The 16,322-nt window shown below is 38.4% G+C and overlaps 1 non-coding gene across 1 annotated transcript; it reads left to right on the plus strand.

The window, feature by feature from the left end:
- The first annotated feature begins 9,127 nt into the window (after window positions 1-9,127).
- LOC149848938 (small nucleolar RNA R71) lies at window positions 9,128-9,230 on the plus strand. Its single transcript, XR_016426541.1, has one exon. It is a non-coding gene; the product is annotated as a small nucleolar RNA R71 (small nucleolar RNA).
- The last annotated feature ends 7,092 nt before the right edge of the window (window positions 9,231-16,322 follow it).

The raw sequence follows: 16,322 nt of genomic DNA on the forward strand, positions 1-16,322 counted from the left end.
GACTTTGACTAGACTTGGCTAGGGTTGGTCTTGGTCAACTGGGGTCGGTTAGAAGGATAGGCACCCAAAAAAAATCAAAGATAATTTTGGAAATGGAGAAGTCCAAAAATTGTCCTTTTAATGGGGAGTTACAACATTAATGAGTCTTTAAATCCCATTGGGAAACATGGATCAATGCTATTTCCAAAACCAAGGTGAGGGAAAGCCTTTAATTGCAATTAATTCCTTTTTGAGAAGCCAAATCGTCCAACCTAGATAGTCACACAATTTTAGCTTTCCAACCAAGAATTTATGTGCAATTACTTCTTTCTTGAACTCATAAACACCTACTTTGGAAATTTAATTGATTTTCAAATTGGCTTTTCAAATCTCAATTTGTAACTCCCTATTAATAGGCAATCAAGAATTAAATCTTTCTTTAAATATTCCACACAATTTTTGAAACTTATCTTTTTCCAAAAACTTTCCACATTTCAATGCATTAATTGTCTCTTTTCTCAAAAATCGCCAACTCTAAATTGACTCTATTTTCTAACTAAAAGAATTAACTCTACCTAGGGAATAAAAGGAATAATTGAAAAACACGATTTTCTAAACTTAAATGCTACCTTAATTACCAAAACCTACTTAAATGAATACTAAAAACGGCTATGAGATAAAACCCTAATACATTGAACCTAGACACCTTCCTAACTCAATTAATGACAATTAAGACTTGCTAAAAAAATTCGACCAAGAGCTCAAGGGGAGCTCTAATGGCTGCCGCCCCACCTTGGGGAAGAAGAAGACTAAAAAAAATGAAAAGAATAAAAAAAAAACTTAAACTAAAAGAAAAAAAACGACTTACTGAGGAATCTTATTTTGATAGAACTAAATTAAAATATGATGAAAAGAACTCCTAACTCCCCTAAATGCAAACATGAACAGCACTATGCTGGAATTTATTTAAAAACGTAAAGAAAATAAAAATTTGACTCTTGTAATTTTTGTTTTTTAATAGATTCAAAACACCAAAAAAAACACAAAATGCTAAAAACAATTATTTAGAATTATCCTAAAAGAATGAAATGAATTAACACAACTTTATAATGCTGTTAACACCCAAAACACACAGTAAACACACGGTTTACCAACATCAACACACACATTTAACCCAAATACAAAGATCGGCTAGAACAATCCTAGCCGATTTTTTTTTTCTTTTTCCAAAAATGAAATCAAAACAAGACAAGCAAAACCCACGAACAAAATGAATTAAAATAAACTTTTTAGGGTAGGATTTTCAGCAAAGCAACACAATACACATGCTGGACATAAAAAAATTCAGAACAAAGAAAAATATTTTTGTGAAAATCAAGAATCGGCTAGAATAAGTCTAGCCGATTTTTTGATTTTTCTTTTTAATTAAAACCAAATGCAACCCACACAAAAATCGAATAAGGTAACTCAAGATGAACACTTTTTTATTGGATTTTCTGTAGAACAGACCCAAGAATCCCTAAGAGAAATTTGAAGGATCGGCTAGATGAAGATCTAGCCGATTTTAATGAAAAGAATGAAAAATCTAAAAAAAAATCGATTTTAATGAATCAAACAAACACATAAACCTAATCTAACGTGCTGGCCTATGCACGAAATCTAATCTAAGGTTGAAACAAAAAGAAAACAAGAAACACTCAGAAAATAAAGAAGAGAAAACCAACACTCACTTTCAGTTTTAGCTAGAAGAGAAGGAAGAAGAAGACCTACCTTTTGGAAGATCCGACGACCGAGGGGATGAAGAAGAGCGGACCGTGGCTGGAGATGGACGTCCTATACAGTTCGAGAATGCTGTACTTCACCAAAAACGGCACCTTTTGCAGCTGCTACACGTTGGAGATCCACCGACGATGGAATGTGAGCCGATTCTCGATCGGAGGTTGTAGAAAGCCGGATGGAGGTAGGGCCGGCTCACCTTGGTGGTGTGTTGCGCACTCCCGCCCAAGGTTAATGGTCTCCACCTCTGCTACACCTGCAAAAATACAGAAAAATGGTGAATACTACAGCAAGGAACAAGAAAGAAATGAAAAGAACACAAAGGGAATCGAGATATGCTTGGAAACCAAGCATAGGCCGATCTTCAATGGCCAAAACGTTGGGGAAGATGGAGAGGAAGGAGCTGCTGCTGTAGAGTCACTGTAGGAGGCGTCCAAACACAGCCAAAGACTCCTAGGGTTCTTGAAAAAAAAACTATTTATAGTTTTGACCTTTTTCAAAAAGAGGGTTAAAAAAATAAAATATTGCTAGGCGCCACTTTCTGGGGGGGTTTCAGAAAAACTTTTTGAAATGGATATGGATAGGGGTGTGGGTTGGGTTTTGGGCTTTCTAAGAGTTGATCCAAGGTCCAATTGACCTAATTGGGTTGGATATGGATCCGATCCACCTCGAAATCCATGCCCAAACACTGAAATAGCCATAACTCTCTCATTTTAACTCTGATTTTTCTGAAATTCGAACCATAGCCCCTTACTATCAAAACACATCTAAACATGGGTTTAAAACCTTAAACTTGATACAAAATGCATGAAAAACTTGTTTACATGATGTGCATTTCATGCATACCCCCATGCTTGAATGTTTGTTAGTCCCTTAACAAACCCTAATTATGATATGCAACGAAGACAAGAAATGCTAAGCATGAATGCATAATACTAACTCACTTTCGTAGGAATCACGGTTGCATTTAGCGTATGCAACAAGCCCTTTAAACCCCTAGCTTACACTAGTGGACGAGTAAGGTCTCATGAGGGTTTGCAGAGATGCTACCCACAAACATCAATGAAGTGCGAGGATGATTTTTCAAAAATATTAGGCTCTTAAGAATGCAGTTGTAATAAATATTTCATGTAATTGACATTCTCAAAACAAGTTTAAAAATCTCATGCCACCACAGTAAAAATTCTTTTTCTTCACTTTTCGAATATTGTAGCTAGTTCATGATTTTTCTCTGAAAGTCAAGTATTCTCATGTTTTACTCATTTATTCTCACTTGTATATTTTCTGCACAGTAATACACATTTATGCCTAAGCAATGAAAAATTTCTCATTCAGCACATTCTTTTCTTTCATTTTCACTCTTTTTTCAACTTTTGATCTCTGCGCATTCTTTTCATATGAGCACTATTTCGAATAGTCAGTTTTCGTGACCCATGTAGCGAGCTTTGGGTCAGTGACTCCCAAGTCGGTCGACCTTAGGGCACTAGATACACAGTATCCCTCAGACTTAATTGCTCGAGTCACTAGACCTTCTATTCTAATAGTTTACGTATAGTCTACCTCTCATCATGTTTAATGTCTTTATCTCTTAGGCTTTCTATGCAGTCCATGTAACAAGCTTTCGAACCGGTGGCTCCCAAACCAGCTGGCTTTGGGGCACCAGGTGTAAAACACCCTTCAGATTCTACTTACTCGAACTACAAAGGCCACAGATATCGACTTAGACAAGAAGATGATCTCCTTCGTTATCCTTTTCGTTAAGATACTCAAACACTTCATCTCGTGTCTGAGTTCCACTACTAGGATTCACGAAGACATCAACAACTAAACGTAGCTCTATTCTTTTAAACTCATTTTTCAAACACATCTTTCCATTGCTTATTTCTTTTAGAAAACATACTGTGCATACTTATACTGAAGTGATTCAAAATTTTCTAACAATCAAATACTATCCTTTCTTTGAATTATCTCATAAACAACTACTCTATTTGACTCAGTTCAGAAAATAAAATTTTTATGGGGCTTAAAAATTTATAAATTGTTAGATTATGCCAAAAACAATCATATATGCTACACTTTGTTCTCAAATGCCTACTTTGATTACCAGTCATACAAAAAAAAAAAATTGACATTTTTGTGTGCATGCATCTAAACCACCCCCCATGCTTGAATGACACTGTCCCTAGTGGCATACAAAATGAATAAAAATGTAATGCAAATGCACACTAAAAGACACTAACAAAAATATGGGAGAAAGGATAGATACAACCTGATTTGCTCTGAGCTTCTGAAGTTGATTTTCATCTGATCCTTGAATTCTTTGAAAGCTCTTCTCTGTACCTGGTAATTGATACACTAAATGTTAAGTTCATCCTGCATACATCAAAACACAAATTAGCACATGTGAAATGAAATACTAAATAAATAAAAACTCTGAAATGAAAAAGAAATAATGTACATATGATACATCCCTCTGGTCGAATTTTCATGCCTTCGTGAGATGCACTATCTCACACTCACCATCCTGCAAGGCATCTGAAATGAAGGGCTTCAATCTTTGCCCATTTACCTTGAATGTACCTTGGGTCATAGGATCGAATAATGTCACTGCTCCGTGGGGAAATACTTCTTTCACAATGTACGGACCTGTCCATCTCGATCTTAACTTCCCTGGGAATAAATGTAAACGAGAATTGTATAGCCACACTTTCTGATCTGGCTCAAACACTTTTCTGACAATATGCTTATCATGAAATGCTTTTGTGCGAGCTTTGTATAATTTGGCATTCTCATATGCATCATTCCTGAGTTCTTCTAATTCTGAGAGCTGCAGTGCTCTCTCTTTGCCAGCCTGGGTGAGGTCAAAATTCAATTTCTTGATAGCCCAATACGCTCTATGCTCTAGCTCGACAGGAAGATGGCATGCTTTCCCGAATACAAGGCGATACAGAGACATGCCAATGGGAGTCTTAAATGCAGTTCTATATGCCCAAAGTGCATCATCTAAGCGCTGGGACCAATCCTTGCGGTCTGGACGAACTGTCTTTTCTAAAATTCGCTTAATCTCCCTATTGGACACTTCAACTTGTCCACTAGTCTGCGGATGATATAGAGTGGTGAATCTATGATTGACAGAATATCTTCTCAACAGAGAAGCTATCTGTATATTCCTAAAATGCTTGCCACCATCGCTAATCATCGCACGTGGCACCCCAAAACGACTGAAAATGTTGTGCTTAATGAACTTAAGCACTACTCTGTGATCGTTGGTCTTGGTTGCCACAGCCTCGACCCACTTGGACACATAATCAACCCCCACCAGAATGTATAAATTTCCGAAGGAAGGCGGAAATGGTCCCATAAAATCAATGCCCCAAACATCAAAAATCTGGACTATCAAAATCGGAAGCAAGGGCATCATGTCCCTCTTGGACATGTTCCCAATCTGCTGGCATCGCAGGCATCGCCTACAGAACTCATGAGCATCCCTGTGGAGTGTGGGCCAATAAAATCCTGACTGCAAAACTTTTGCAGCGGTCTTCCTACTACTAAAATGCCCTCCACAGGCTAATGAATGAAAAAACTTCAAAATGGACTGGTACTCCTCCTCCGGAACACATCTCCTAATGATCTGGTCAGCACAGTATTTGAACAACTCTGGTTCATCCCAATAATAGTGCCTTACCTGAGATAGGAATCTCTCACGCTCATTCTTGTTCCAATGCTCAGGTATCTGCCTCGAAACCAGATAGTTCACAATATCTGCAAACCAGGGTAATTGCGATGTGCTGACTGACATGATCTGCTCGTCGGGGAAAGAATCACTGATCGGCCTCTTATCCTGTGTGGTCTCCACGATCAGTCTGGAAAGATGGTCTGCTACTACATTCTCGCTTCCTTTCTTATCTCGAATCTCAGGATCAAACTCCTGTAGTAGTAGGACCCAACGAATCAATCTCGATTTGGTGTCTTTCTTATTCAACAAGTATTTCAATGCAGAATGGTCAGAATAGACAACCAGCTTCGAACCGAGTAAATAGGACCTAAATTTATCCAATGTGAAAACTACCGCAAGTAGTTACTTCTCTGTCGTAGTATAATTCATCTGGGCATCAGACAGGGTTCTACTCGCATAATAAATCACATAGGGCTTCCTATCAATGCGTTGTCCTAAAATGGCCCCCATAGCGTAATCAGATGCATCGCACATAATCTCAAATGGGAGAGTCCAATCTGGAGGTCTCAAAATAGGTGCAGTAATCAAGGTCTCTTTGAGAATCTCAAAGGCCTTCATACAATCCTCACCGAAAACAAAGGGCTGGTCTTTCTCCAATAACGTGCAAAGCGGTCGAGAGATTTTGCTGAAATCTTTTATGAACCGCCTGTAGAATCCCGCATGCCCTAAAAATGACGAATCTGCCTCACAGAGGTGGGTGGAGTCAAACGGGAAATGGATTCCACCTTCGCTCTGTCAACCTCAATACCACGCTTGGACACAATGTGTCCAAGCACAATCCCCTCCTGGACCATAAAATGGCTCTTTTCCCAACTCAGGACGAGATTGGTCTCCACACACCTACTCAGTACTCGAGCAAGTTTTTGGAGGCAATCTTCAAAAGAAGAGCCATACACTGAAAAGTCGTCCATAAAAACTTCCATCACATCATCAATCATGTCCGAGAAGATAGCAAGCATGCACCTCTGAAAAGTAGCCGGGGCATTACAGAGCCCAAAAGGCATACGTCTAAATGCGAAGGTGCCATAAGGACATGTAAACGTGGTCTTCTCCTGGTCGTCAGGATGGACAGCTACCTGATTGTATCCTGAATATCCATCTAGAAAGCAGTAGTAGCTCTGTTCTGCGAGTCTCTCTAAGATCTGATCAATGAATGGCAATGGGAAATGATCTTTCCTAGTTGCCACATTCAGCTTCCTATAATCGATGCAGACTCGCCATCCTGTAGTGGTCCTCATCGGAATTCTCTCACCCTTCTCATTCTCAACCACAGTAAGTCCTGACTTCTTCGGCACAACTTGAATCGGACTGACCCACTGGCTATCAGAAATAGGGTAAATGATTTCGGCATCCAACCACTTCACCACCTCTTTCTTCACCACTTCCTTCATGTTGGGATTTAGCCTTCTCTGCATATCCCTAAATGGCTTGACTTCCTCATTACAATGGATCCTATGCATGCAGAATGAAGGATCAATCCCCTTCAGATCAGCAACTCCCCAGCCAATCGCTGCCTTGTGCTCTCGAAGAATAGTCAGCAATCTCTGTTCCTGCTCCTCAGTGAGCAAGGATGAGGTATGCATACTTGAGTGAATCCGGTAAGGGTTTCAACTCAAGTTTCGGAGGCGACTCGATCGACGATTTAGCGGGGGTCTCCGCAAGTGGTGGAAGAGGCTCCCTGACAGCTCCCCAAGGTGGTCTCTCTGACGACACTCTAGACACATCTACACTATCTACACCGCTATTCTTCTCTATATGGTACAAATCTAAAGAATCCTCAGTAATGTACAACTCGGGCTGCTCCTCCACTAACTCCTGTGCAATGTCTACATGAAAGCAGTCCATGTCTCCTGCTGGTCCCATTGCGGCATTGAAAATATTCAGCTTAACCTTTCGATTGCCGAATGAGAGATCCATGGCTCCGGTCCTATAGTTGATGCACGCATTGGTAGTCGCCAAGAATGGTCTGCCTAAAATAATCAGAGTCTGATGCTGGCTGTCTACTCCTTCCATATCAAGAATAATGAAATCGACTGGAAAATAAAAGTCATCCACCTTAACTAGCACGTCCTCCAAGACACCTCTCGGTACCTTGACGGAACGATCTGCCAGCTGCAGTGTAATCAGAGTCGATCTCATCTCTCCTAGCCCGAAAGAATCAAAGAAATATTCGGGCAGAATGTTCACGCTTGCTCCAAGATCGAGCAATGCGCATTCTATCCGGATGTTCCCTATAGTACACGCAATGATAGGGGCTCTAGGGTCCTTGAGCTTTGGTGGTGTCTGATGCTGAAGTACTGAACTCACCTGCTCAGTCAGATGGACCCTGTTAGGAACTCACTCTCTAGATTTCCTCTTCTGCGTACATAGCTCCTTCAGGAATTTGGCATATGCCGGCACCTGCTGAATCGCATCAAGCAAAGGTAGGTTGATCTGCACATGCTTGAATATATCAAGCATGTCCTGGATCTTCGCACCTTGCTTTCCTCTATATCCGGGAGACTCTAATGCTTTGGGATAGGGTGGCGGGGGTATATACTCTGCTGGCTCCTCCTCTTTGTGAGAAGGCTCACTCCTATCCTTCTTCTTCTCTGAGGATGAAGATAAAGATGATGATGAAGATGATGGTGGGGATGAGGATGATGGCTGAGCCAACGTAGGTGAAACAATGGTCTCTGGCTCCTCTACCCTCTCTCTACTCTCTCTCTCTCTGCTCTCGACGTGATACTCACGTCCACTCCTCAAGGCCATAACTGATTTAGCTTGCTGCTGTGTCTCAGTATGAAATAGGCCTCCAGTCATCTGGTCCTTACCCTTTGGGTTCATGACAGCCTAACTCGATAATGTACCCTCGGGTCTCCTACTAATAGCCTCAGCTAAATGTCCCATTTGCGACTCTAACTTCGCAATGGACTGCGTATGCGAACTCAAAATCTGGCTACACTTCTTGAAGGCGTTCTGATTAGAGGTTTTCAGCTCTTGGAATGCCTGGAGAAGTCTCTCCTCAAAAGATGTCTGCGGGGCAGACTCTTGCTGAATCGGGAGAGTGACAGAAGAAGAAGAAGACTGAGAATAGTTCGGTCTTTGAAATGACTGAGTAAAAGATGGTTGCTGAACTGGCTGAGAGGAAGTAGGCATCTGCATGGAAGACTGTGGATTCTTCCATGAAAATTTGGGATGGTTACGCCAACCCGGATTGTATGTCGATGAAAATGGGTTATTCGGCGGTCTGACGTAACCCTGAGCTGCCTAAACTTGTTCTTGAACAAATTCAATGTACTGAGCTGCCGAAGGGCACTCAGTGATCTCGTGTGCCAGACTGGCACAAAGAGTACACACCTGCTGTGTAGTGGATGGTCCTGGTCCAGCTTCTGAGCAATCATGTCTACCTTGCACTGTAGTGCAGTAGATGGACCAACTTCAAGAACACCAGCTTTCTTCTGAATGCTGGGTGTGGCTCTATCGGATTGAGAGCTCGAAGCATGGTGGAGTGAATTCTCAGCCAATGTATCAAATAGCCTCCATGCTTCGTCCTCGCTCTTCAGCATGAATGTCCCTCCACATGAAGAGTCGATCATCTGACGATTCTTGTCAGACAATCCATCATAGAAGCTCTGCACCAGTTGCCATTTCGGCACCTGATGATGGGGACATTTCCTGAGGAGATCCTTCATTCTCTCCCAGGTCTCATGAAAGCGCTCACCATCTAGCTCTGAAAAGCTAGTGATGGCTCTACGATATTGGTTCGTACGACCAATGGGAAAATATTTCCGAAGAAACTCCTGTTGCAATTGATCCCATGACTCTATTTCTACAGAATCTAAGGACTTTAGCCAATACTTGGCTTTGTCCTTCAATGAAAAGGGAAATAGAGTCAACCTTAAAGCATCATCATCGAAATTCTGTATCTTAACAGTAGAACAAATTTCGAGGAATTCATCTAAATGTCTATAGGGATCCTCATGACTAAGGCCATAAAAGGATGGAAGCATCTGAATAATGCTGGCCTTAATCTCATAATGCGGCGCTCCTACATCGGGTCTCCGAATGCAGGATGCCTGAACATAGTCTGTGGGAATGAAGTATTCCCGCAGAGGGCGTGAAAGAACTGGGGGTGGAGGTGGAGGATCCATGTCAGTCATTGTTGCCGAACTTCGATGAGAATGTAAAATTCTCTCTGGGTTGTCAACAAATGGGTGTAATGGGGTTCCTAGACCTCGTCGACCCTGCATACACTGGTACTAAGACCAGATGTAAGCAAACGACCTAACTCTAAATCTAAACTACACAGGTACTAAAATGTAAATAACACAAAATAAACAACTACTAAACAAATATGCTAAACTAATTATGTCAGAATGATCTAAGTAAATGAAATAATCAATTAAACTACTCTAAAGTACTGAAAAGATAAATACAGGAAATCACAAACTAAGTTTTTCTAAAACCCACCTGTCTAATCGCTCCTTGCAGAATGAATTTCAAGTGAATCCTAGAAAGAACAGAACATGAATCCTATATTTACTAACTATGTTAATCCTATATTCACTTACTAATCCTACTAACTAAAAATAAAACAACTAATTAACTAACTAAAACAAATTAATAAATCAAACTCTAAGAAATAAAGTAATTAATTCGCCGTTCCCCGGCAACGGCGCCAAAATTTGGTTGATATTTTGAAATGATCTTTTTAAAACAATTATTTTCAACAAAGCTTTGGAAAATCGTCAACCAAAAATATAAAAACCGACTTTCCACAAAGTGGTAAGTACGGGTCGAATCCTCAGGGAACAGGAATTAATCACTAAAATTCTAGAAAAGTTAATTTATTAATGTCAAATGTCAATCTACAATTATAAAGTTAATACAACTACAATTAATCAATGAAATGAAAATAAACAAGCAATCAGTCTTCTGCTCCACACCAAGGGTATTTCCGTCTTTTCGCTAATTATTCGCTCCTCACACTTGGAAAATAACCCTGGAAACTAAATATTCTTTATAACCTAAAAATACAGAAAAATACAAAGTTAGTATTCTATTCTAATAAGGCAAATAATAACTAAAACTAATTCTACTTTTACGAAAATAATAAAACAAATGCTATTTATAAAACAAAAATTAAATAAAATATGAAATTAATTCTAAAATTGACCAAATTAATTCTACTAATGCTGTATGATGATTATGCAACTCCTAAAATGCAAAAACTACTGAAAACAAGTCTAAATTACCGAAACTAAGAAAATTATGAAATTGCCCCTAACTAGTGTAAAATAGCATTCTGACAGGTTATCGGAAAACCACTGTTTGATAGAGCAAACGAGGTCCGATTTTCCCGAAATTTGTTCTGTTCTGCAACTGACAGTTTTTACAGAATTGAAAAAAAGTATCTGGAACTCCAGATATAAGCGTTTCAAATCTGGGAAAAATCAGGATATCGACAGTCCTGTAAATTGAAATCCAGAAAAAGCGGTTTTCACAAAACGCTTAAAAATCAGACCAAATCAACTCCGAATGAGCTGAAATTTGGTCTGCAGTTAAATAACAAGTCAATAAAGTGAATAGAAGAAAAAATTTTGGACAACACAAAATTTTTGCACAGAAAATAATGCAAGTGCGACAGGGCAAAAATCTGGTTTTTATTTGAATGCACTATTCACTTTATGAATCTATTTTAACACTCTAAAATACAAATCAAACCTAATGAAATCTAAATGACACTGTATAACAGGGTATATGCAGATGATGATTATGAATACACTAAATGCACGACGAACAAAACTCGATAAGCAATTTATGAATAGAACTACGTTAACTAACAATGCAAATGCAATTATGCTAAACAATAAAATGTAATCCGACTACTAAGTTAAAGAATATCTAATTACCAATTCAAACACTCACAAAACACATTTCACACATACGAAACAAATACGATATACACACACAAACTTCTACACTACAACTAAAGTAGATAAATAAACTAATTAGTATAAAAATCACAATAAATAATACAAAATGAAATTAATTCACTAAAGAACAACGACTAGGGTTAGGGTTCACTCGGTTGACTCGACTAGGCTCGGTTTTGGCTTGAGTAGGTTCGGATTGGGTTTGGATGAACTCGGATGGGAGTAGGTAGGCTCGGTTTTGACTAGGTTGAGAGAGATAGGCTTGAGCTAAGGTTGACTCAACTAGTTGGGTTCGGTTTTGAGTTGCCTTAGTCAACTAGGTTTGGTTGACTTAGGTGGACTTGGTTTGACTTGAATAGGGTTGGGTTAGCTTGGTTTAGGTTGACTCAACTTGGTTTAACCTAGGTTAGGTTTGACTTAGACTAGAGTTGACTCGACCTAGGTTCGGTTTGGGTTAGGTCTTGGTATTGGACTCGACCTAGGGTGGACTTAGTCAACTAGGTTAACTCGGTTTGGGTAGGTTTCAATAGGTGGACTAAGGTTGAATCGACCTAGGTGTGGTCTAGACTTAGGTTTAGGTGGGCTCGATTGACTCGAACTAAAGTTAGGTTTTGACTTTGACTAGACTTGGCTAGGGTTGGTCTTGGTCAACTGGGGTCGGTTAGAAGGATAGGCACCCAAAAAAAATCAAAGATAATTTTGGAAATGGAGAAGTCCAAAAATCGTCCTTTTAATGGGGAGTTACAACATTAATGAGTCTTTAAATCCCATTGGGAAACATGGATCAATGCTATTTCCAAAACCAAGGTGAGGGAAAGCCTTTAATTGCAATTAATTCCTTTTTGAGAAGCCAAATCGTCCAACCTAGATAGTCACACGATTTTAGCTTTCCAACCAAGAATTTATGTGCAATTACTTCTTTCTTGAACTCATAAACACCTACTTTGGAAATTTAATTGATTTTCAAATTGGCTTTTCAAATCTCAATTTGTAACTCCCTATTAATAGGCAATCAAGAATTAAATCTTTCTTTAAATATTCCACACGATTTTTGAAACTTATCTTTTTCCAAAAACTTTCCACATTTCAATGCATTAATTGCCTCTTTTCTCAAAAATCGCCAACTCTAAATTGACTCTATTTTCGAACTAAAAGAATTAACTCTACCTAGGGAATAAAAGGAATAATTGAAAAACACGATTTTCTATACTTAAATGCTACCTTAATTACCAAAACCTACTTAAATGAATACTAAAAACGGCTATGAGATAAAACCCTAATACATTGAACATAGACACCTTCCTAACTCAATTAATGACAATTAAGACTTGCTAAAAAAATTCGACCAAGAGCTCAAGGGGAGCTCTAATGGCTGCCGCCCCACCTTGGGGAAGAAGAAGACTAAAAAAAATGAAAAGAATAAAAAAAAAACTTAAACTAAAAGAAAAAAAATGACTTACTGAGGAATCTTATTTTGATAGAACTAAATTAAAATATGATGAAAAGAACTCCTAACTCCCCTAAATGCAAACATGAACAGCACTATGCTGGAATTTATTTAAAAACGTAAAGAAAATAAAAATTCGACTCTTGTAATTTTTGTTTTTCAATAGATTCAAAACACCAAAAAAAACACAAAATGCTAAAAACAATTATTTAGAATTATCCTAAACGAATGAAATGAATTAAAACAACTTTATAATGCTGTTAACACCCAAAACACACAGTAAACACACGGTTTACCAACATCAACACACACATTTAACCCAAATACAAAGATCGGCTAGAACAATCCTAGCCGATTTTTTTTTTCTTTTTCCAAAAATGAAATCAAAACAAGACAAGCAAAACCCACGAACAAAATGAATTAAAATAAACTTTTTAGGGTAGGATTTTCAGCAAAGCAACACAATACACATGCTGGACATAAAAAAATTCAGAACAAAGAAAAATATTTTTGTGAAAATCAAGAATCGGCTAGAATAAGTCTAGCCGATTTTTTGATTTTTCTTTTTAATTAAAACCAAATGCAACCCACACAAAAATCGAATAAGGTAACTCAAGATGAACACTTTTTTATTGGATTTTCTGTAGAACAGACCCAAGAATCCCTAAGAGAAATTTAAAGGATCGGCTAGATGAAGATCTAGCCGATTTTAATGAAAAGAATGAAAAATCTAAAAAAAAATCGATTTTAATGAATCAAACAAACACATAAACCTAATCTAACGTGCTGGCCTATGCACGAAATCTAATCTAAGGTTGAAATAAAAAGAAAACAAGAAACACTCAGAAAATAAAGAAGAGAAAACCAACACTCACTTTCGGTTTTAGCTAGAAGAGAAGGAAGAAGAAGACCTACCTTTTGGAAGATCCGACGACCGGGGGGATGAAGAAGAGCGGACCGTGGCTAGAGATGGACGTCCTATACAGTTCGAGAATGCTGTACTTTACCAAAAACGGCACCTTTTGCAGCTGCTACACGTTGGAGATCCACCGATGATGGAATGTGAGCCGATTCTCGATCGGAGGTTGTAGAAAGCCGGATGGAGGTAGGGCCGGCTCACCTTGGTGGTGTGTTGCGCACTCCCGCCCAAGGTTAATGGTCTCCACCTCTGCTACACCTGCAAAAATACAGAAAAATGGTGAATACTACAGCAAGGAACAAGAAAGAAATGAAAAGAACACAAAGGGAATCGAGATATGCTTGGAAACCAAGCATAGGCCGATCTTCAATGGCCAAAACGTTGGGGAAGATGGAGAGGAAGGAGCTGCTGCTGTAGAGTCACTGTAGTGGGCGTCCAAACACAGCCAAAGACACCTAGGGTTCTTGAAAAAAAAACTATTTATAGTTTTGACCTTTTTAAAAAAGAGTGTTAAAAAAATAAAATATTGCTAGGCGCCACTTTCTGGGGGGTTTTCAGAAAAACTTTTTGAAATGGATATGGATAGGCATGTGGGTTGGGTTTTGGGCTTTCTAAGAGTTGATCCAAGGTCCAATTGACCTAATTGGGTCGGATATGGATCCGATCCACCTCGAAATCCGTGCCCAAACACTGAAATAGCCATAACTCTCTCATTTTAACTCCGATTTTTCTGAAATTCGAACCATAGCCCCTTACTATCAAAACACATCTAAACATGGGTTTAAAACCTTAAACTTGATACAAAATGCATGAAAAACTTGTTTACATGATGTGCATTTCATGCATCATCAACGATTTAGCAAACGTAAGTACAAATAATGATATCTTCATAATCGCTATACTGAGTAATCGACATATTAAGTAATCGCTATCACAAGAAACACTATAAGTAATAAACCCTAAGCTAGTAATCACTATACGATTTAGCAAACGTAAGTACAAATCGTGGTAACTTCATAATCACTATATATAGTAAGCGCTATACAGAGTAATCACTATCACAGGAATCATGATAGATAATAAACCCTAAGCCAGTAAGCGCTCTACGTAAGTACAAATCATAAAAGAATTATATAATTACAAACCTAAGTTTATGTAGTCTTATCGATTTTTCAGTGGCACTTTTGTGTTATACTTATTAATGAAAGAATTATATAATTATAACAAAGAATGACATAATTACAATATAGAATTATTGGGATACACAAATCACATATGTTTATTCACTTACACTTGACGACTCAGATGGACATAGAAATCGTCTCTTTCTTGAACTTGGTGGAGTCTCTTTATTCGGTGGCCTCTTTGTTTCCTTGATGTTATAAAACCCACTGGTAATCATCTCAACCAGTGACCCAATTTGTTTACTCATTCTGCACGTCCTTTCGTAACTCCTTATTCTCACTCTCGAATCTCGCTAACCTTTGGTCGAACGATACCTTCTTGAGCTATGTTTGCCACTTATCGTGTATTGCAACAAAGGAAATTGTAGTATCCGCCAAATGAACACGATGAACGTTATGTCTATGGTAGAGGACGACATGCTCAGTGACAAGAGATAACTCACTTTCAGGTTTCTTCTCCTCAATCTATCGATTTCCATGCATGGATTGCCAATATTGTTTGAAATAGTTGGGGTCATATTGTCGTTCTTTATAATCGTATGGAATGGCATGAACACCTCACTTGTTCCAGCTATCTAATTGTTTCCTGAAGCGTTTGTTCCAATTCACGTTTGTGCCCCCACCACTATTTATCTTCCTTTTCAATGCCACAGGCAATTTTGGTATCGATTATCCCGAGCCAGCTTTAGTAGTAATCGACTACCATGTTGCAACTCGGCTTCACATTTGCTAAAGAGCCAAATATTTTAGACAGACAGTCTTGCAGCCTTGGCAACAACCTCATCATTCTCGTCCTTCCCATACCCATAAGGTCTTCACACAACCTGTACAATAAAGATTTTGGTTTAGATATAGATATAATTATTCATGCAAAATGTTGAATGCGATAACGATTTGTACTAAGGAAGACAAAATGTTGAATGCAATTATCAGTTAAGAATGCTAAACATTACAACGATTTACGGTAAAAAAAGTTAGATGCAAATATGATAACGATTTGTACTAAGGAAGATGAAATGCTGAATGCGATGATTGCTCGAGAATGCTAAACATTACAATGATTTACGGTAATGAAAATTAGATGCAATTGCGATGACGATTTGTACTAAGGAAGACAAAATCCTAAAGTGATGATTACTTAAGAATGCTAAACATTACAATGATTTATGCTAATGAAAGTTAGATGCAAATGCGATGACGATTTGTACTAAGGAAAACAAAATCCTAAAGCGATAATTACTTAAGAATGCTAAACATTACAACGATTTATGCTAATGAAAGTTAGATGCAAATGTAATAATGATTTGTACTAATGAAAACAAAATCCTAAAGCGATGATTACTTAATAATGCTAAACCATATA

Source organism: Nuphar pumila, chromosome 1 (genome assembly GCF_984573655.1).
Source record: "Nuphar pumila chromosome 1, dmNupPumi1.hap1.1, whole genome shotgun sequence".
In the NCBI taxonomy this organism is placed as follows: domain Eukaryota; kingdom Viridiplantae; phylum Streptophyta; class Magnoliopsida; order Nymphaeales; family Nymphaeaceae; genus Nuphar; species Nuphar pumila.